This window comes from Ailuropoda melanoleuca, chromosome 4 (assembly GCF_002007445.2).
Source record: "Ailuropoda melanoleuca isolate Jingjing chromosome 4, ASM200744v2, whole genome shotgun sequence".
NCBI classification, from domain to species: Eukaryota; Metazoa; Chordata; class Mammalia; order Carnivora; family Ursidae; genus Ailuropoda; species Ailuropoda melanoleuca.
In genome coordinates this window covers 11,837,355-11,842,858 of record NC_048221.1, presented here as the reverse complement: position 1 = coordinate 11,842,858, position 5,504 = coordinate 11,837,355, and the positions used below count along the sequence as shown (strand labels likewise).

General features: G+C 52.2%; 1 long non-coding RNA gene across 1 annotated transcript in view; it reads right to left on the bottom strand.

Annotated features, from left to right (window-relative positions):
- Positions 1 to 4,076: 4,076 nt before the first annotated feature.
- LOC117801872 overlaps positions 4,077 to 5,504 on the bottom strand; it is a 5,705-nt gene continuing 4,277 nt past the window's right edge. The window contains exon 2 of the long non-coding RNA XR_004624638.1: positions 4,077 to 5,490. This is a non-coding gene — a long non-coding RNA (uncharacterized LOC117801872). The remainder of the gene's footprint in view (positions 5,491 to 5,504) is intronic.

The following is a 5,504-nucleotide window of genomic DNA, read 5'->3' as shown; positions in this document are numbered from 1 at the left end:
TCCTCCCCCTGCCTTCTCTCTCTCTTTCTCCCTCTCAAATAAATAAAATCTTAAAACGAAAGTGTGTAGCTGTGTGGATGTGAAGCAATGTGTCGTCCCTGCTCTGAGGTTTGGCGGGCGGGGACTGGTGGGCTGGGGTCACTGGAGGAGGGGCCGTGGTCAGTCAGGCGGAGCAGGGGCTGAGCGGAGAGGCAGGTGGATGCAGAGGAAAGTGCTCATCCAAAAGAACTTGCCAGAAATTTCCAGCCACAGTATTCCCAGGTGCCATGACCTTTCAACCTTCTAAAAAGCAGTGAAATCCCTCAAAAACTAAGCCCGAATTACCATATGATCAGCAATTCTGCTCCCAAGTATATACCCCAAAAAGCCAAAGGAGGGGACCCAAACAGTGTTTTTACACCATGTTCACGGCTGCACTAGTCACAGTGGCCAGAAACAACGTGCGCGCCCCTCGGGGGGCGAGCGGATGAACAAACGTGGCAGGTCCACACAGCGGCATTTCACTCAGCCACAAAACTGAGTGAAGCCCTGACACGCCCTACAATGTGGATGAACCTCGAGGACATCATGCTGAGTGAAAAAGTGAGTCACAAAAGGACAAATACCGTATGATTCCAGGTACATGAAGTGTCCAGTAAAGGCAAAGGTGAAGAGGCAGAAAGCAGATTAGCAGTTTCCAGGGGGCTGGGGGAGGGGGAGGGGATCGACTGCCTGTGGGACCAGGTCTCCTCTTGGGGTGATAGAATGTTCTGGAATGAGGTAGAGGTGGTGGTTGCATAATATTGTGAATGCCCTAAATGCCACAGAATTGCTCACTTTAAAATGGTGAACTCTATGTCATGTGAACTTTGCCTCAATTGAAAAACGACAATTTGGCACGCTGTGGCCTTTCTGAAAGGATCGTGGCCCCTAGAAAGGGAGACCCAAGAGCTCCCACCTGGTTGACAACAACCTGGAACTTCCTTCAAGAGACTCTTCTAACCAAGTGGCCTGCAGAAGCCCCAACATGGACATGGAAACAGCCCCAGAGAGGGCAAGGAGCCTGCTCAAGGTCACACAGCAAGGGAAGCCGGTCTGCGGGGCTCAGTTTTGGACTGGGGACCCCGGGAAAGCCTGGGTGAGGGACAGACCCGGTTCCGTTCGTTGAATAAGGAGCTGGAAGGAAGTGGGTGAGGGGCACCCTGCTTGCTCTCCCTCTAGGCTCCCTTCCTCACCCCAGAGGGCAGCTGGAGCAGGTGGGTGGGCCGCACTGAGCATAGAGGACTGCTCTGGCCTGTCTTTGGGCCTCAGTTTCCCCTGTGCATTGTGGGGGCTGCAGGGCTCAAGCAGGGATTGGGCAACTTGCCCTGAGCAGAGGTTCCCTGAGTTTAGGAGGGTCAGCCTGACTCCTGGCTAGCCCTGACTTGGTCCTTCTAGCCAGGACAGAGTGGCCAGAGGGGCTCAAAGGCCCCACCCCGAGATCAGGGCTCTCAGTCCGCCCAACCCCCATCCGCAGCTTCCCTAGCTTCTTCCAGAGGGTCGGAGAAGGCACCCCTGAGCTATCAGGGAGCTTCAGAACCTGAAAGCTTTCTGTGACCTTCCCAAGCCTCCGTTGGCACATCTGTCACAGTCAGGCTGCAGTGAGAACCCCCAGGAGGGCTAGCAGGGGTCTGGGGTGCCCCTGTGTTCAGAGAGGGCCTGTCCCACCCCCCTCTCCCAGAGGCCTAGTCCTAGGTTTGATTTCTGACCTGTAGGCGCCCCCTTGTGGCGATGACTGGCAGAACCTGTGGGCGTGTCCACAGAGCCCTGTCCCAGCCCAGGATGGCCCTGGAGCCTGGGCACACAGCAGTAACAAACCAGACAGGAGACCCAGCGCTTGGGGGCCTTCTAAGGCAGATGGGGGGACACAGGAAAATGTGGGACAAAGGACAATTGGCTGTAGGGACAAGCTGAAGTCTCAGGGGGAAGGTGACATTTGAGTCAAACTGCCGGTGTCGAGAAGGCAGCCAAGAGGAGGCTGTACCAGGAGAGGGGACTGCGTGAACAAGGGCTCTGGGGAGACAAGCTTGGGGCAAAGAGGCAGGGGCGGCAGGAGCAGAGGGAAGGAGGGTGTGAGTGGAAGCCAGAGCGGGTGCTGGGCCGGACCTGCGGGATGAGGGGTTCTATTCTTGAGGGCACTGGGGAGCCACGGCAGGATTTTGAGCAGAGGAGAAGCATGATCTGAATTGCGACCTTTATTAAGAGCCATCTTGGGCCATCAGGAAAACACTGGAGATAATTTTTTTTAAAGATTTTATTTATTTATTCGACAGAGATAGAGACAGCCAGCGAGAGAGGGAACACAAGCAGGGGGAGTGGGAGAGGAAGAAGCAGGCTCACAGCAGAAGAGCCTGATGTGGGGCTCAGTCCCATAATGCCGGGATCACGCCCTGAGCCAAAGGCAGACGCTCAACCGCTGTGCCACCCAGGCGCCCCAACATTGGAGATAATTTAACAAATAGCTGTTTATGCACCCCTGACCCGCAGAAATGAACTTGCAGGTGCAATGGAGGCATGTGGCTCTGGCTGCCCCTCTTCTGCTCCGGAGCCCACCGCTGTCTGGAATCCGGAGTCAGTCCTTCCTTCACATGCTTTATACTTCAATAAGTACTTTGTTGGGCAACGCAACATGATTTATGTGATTCTAAATTTTATATCAGTAACAGGACAACATCCTCCAGCGATTGGCTGATTCATTAATATCGTTTATATTTTTAACTATTAGTATTTTTATTTTTTAAGCTTTGAAGAACTGCGGTGTGACTGACACACACACACACACACACACACACACACACGAAATGTGTAAACTGCATGAGTGTTAGATGTCCATCTCGGTGTGCGTTACCTACATGCCCACGAGCGGGAACAGCACCCGGATCAGAACGTAGGACCTTTGCATCATTCCATTCCAGAAGGTTCCCTCCAGTCCACAGCCTCCTGCCCCAGGAGTAGACGCTTCCGCGCTTGCCCTGGCTCTGTTCTGTGGTGTCGGGGAGCAGCCTCTGTGCCTTTTCATCACTGTGTCTTATGGGGTTGAGCGGGGCCCCTGCCATTTGTGTTTCCAGTTTGGGGCTACCGTGAGTCAGGCTGCCATGAGCATTCGCGTCCGTGTCTTTTCGGAGACTCACATGCTCACTTCTCTTGGGAAGATGCCCTGGGGTGGAATTGCGGGGTCGCAGGCCGGGTGACTGTTCAGCTTTGGGGGGAACCACTGAGCATAACTATGTGGTGTGGCCGTGTCAGCACACCCAGCCCTGGCTGGTCACTGAGTGGGCAGAATATTCGCCTGGATGGACACACAGCTGCTCCGCCCTGCTTCCCCTGGCTGTGTTTGGGCCGCGTCCCGCTGCTCGTTCTTACAGGGCTGTGGGGAGCCTTCTCGAACATTTGTGCCTGTACGAGGCGGGGTGCAGGGGCGTGATGGAACTCGGGCCAGGACGGCAGGACGGCAATGACAGCGTCACTTTCACTAGCCCTTAAATGAGATTCAGCATCTCCCAGCTGCACCTGTCACATCACCGAGGCTTCGGGAACCCGAGTCCTGGCCCTTCCTGCCTGCTGTGCGAGTTGCTAGAGAAAGCCACCAACCAAACCCTCCTTCCCTGCTTGTCTGCCACCTCCTCCAAGAGGGGCACTTTCTGATGCTTGGTGGAAAATGGGATCGTGTGTAGTAGGGAAGCTGCTCCCTCCTATCGCTGGGCCTGTTTCCGTTAGAGATGTCTGTTGTGGCAACATTGCTTTCTCAAAACTTACGGATATGGTTTGGTTTGGTGGTGGGATGAGTTACATGGATTGAGTGGCCTCTGAGGAACCCATTCATGTTCCTGGAATCAACCCGCTTAGTCACAGCATATGATACTATTCACCCACTGCTCCATCTGGTTGCTAATATTTTGTCAAGGAGTTTTGCTTTGTTATTCATAAGTAAGTTTCGCCCATGGTTTCTTTTCTACCATCCTTAACTGATTTTGGGATTCAAGTGCTGGCTGCTTAAAAGAATGAATTGGGGGCTTGCCATCTTTTTTATTTACGTAACAATAACAGGCACTGTTAAATGACATGAAATTCGTCTGATTTTTAATGTATTAAACATCATTATAACATCATACTGTACAACACATAAAACATAAACATACAGTTCAACAAAATCGTGAGGCAAACCCCCATGTCACCACCAACCCCTCAATAAAGAGCAAGCGGCCAGCACCCCAGAGCCCCCTGTGCTTTCCCCTCATCCCCCTCAGGTAGACCCATTCTGACTTCCTCTTCTTCAGATTTGCCCCTTACTATGGAAGCATCTTTACAGAACAGTTTCACTGAAGCCTGGTTTGAACTTCCTTCTGAAGTGACCACACTGTATGTGTGATTTTGTGTAATTAGTATCGATGAAGTAGGCCTTGATGCCCAAATAGGTCATCCTTTTTTTTGAGAGAGAGAGAGAGAGAGAGTGCAAGTGGGGTGAGGGGCAGGGGGAGAGGGAGAGAGAGAGAATCTCGAGCAGACTCCACGATGAGAGCAGAGCCCGACGCAGGACTTGATTTCACGACACTGAGATCATGACCTGAGCCGAAATCAAGAGTCCGATGCTTAACCGACAGCCATCCAGGTGCCCCATTTCATTCTTCGAGATTCTTCATTATTCTTGGCTCTGACCGTCCATGTAAATTTTAGAATTTGCTTGTCAACTTCCACAAAAACCCGGCTGGGATTTTGAATGGGAATGCCTTCAACCTATAAATAGTTTTGAAGTCTATTCATTCCCTATTGCTGCTGTCCCAAATCATCACAAACGTAAAACAACACTTAACTTGAATCCTGGAGGTCAGAGGTCTGAAAGGGTCTCATGGGGCTGAAGCCAAGGTGTCTGCGGGGCGGTGTTCCTGCTGGGGACTCTGGTGAGAATTTGTCTCAACCTTTTCCAGCTTCTAGAGGCGGCCTGCATCCTTGGCCCACGGCCCCTTCCTCCACCTTCACAGCCAGCAACCGCAGACCGGGTCCCTCCCACACTGCCGCCTTCTGCTTCTCCCTCCTCTGTCCCCTTCTGCTGTTAAGGACTGTTGTGATTACATTGGACCCACCAGATGTCAGGGTAACCTCCCTGTTATGGTCAGTGGAACCCTAAATCCATCTGCAAACTTAATCCCCTTTGCCATGCACTTTAACATATGCACAGGTTCTGGGAACCCAGACAGCTCTGGGGGGAGCCGTTACTTTGCGGACCACAGGGAATGGTGGCATCTTTGATACAGACGTCCATTCTATGATCAGGATGTATCCCCCACTCCTTTAGGTCTTCCCTGAACACCCTCCATAAAGTTCCCCGAGACGCCTTGTGTATTTTTTTTATTTAACCCTGGCTACTTCATTTTCGGGGGGTGCTATTGTCAATTGTTTGTGGTTGGCTCAAGGGTTGTTCATTCTTTTTGATCACGAATGAATGTTTCATTTTATCGAACCCTTTACCTGCACCTATTGAACGTATC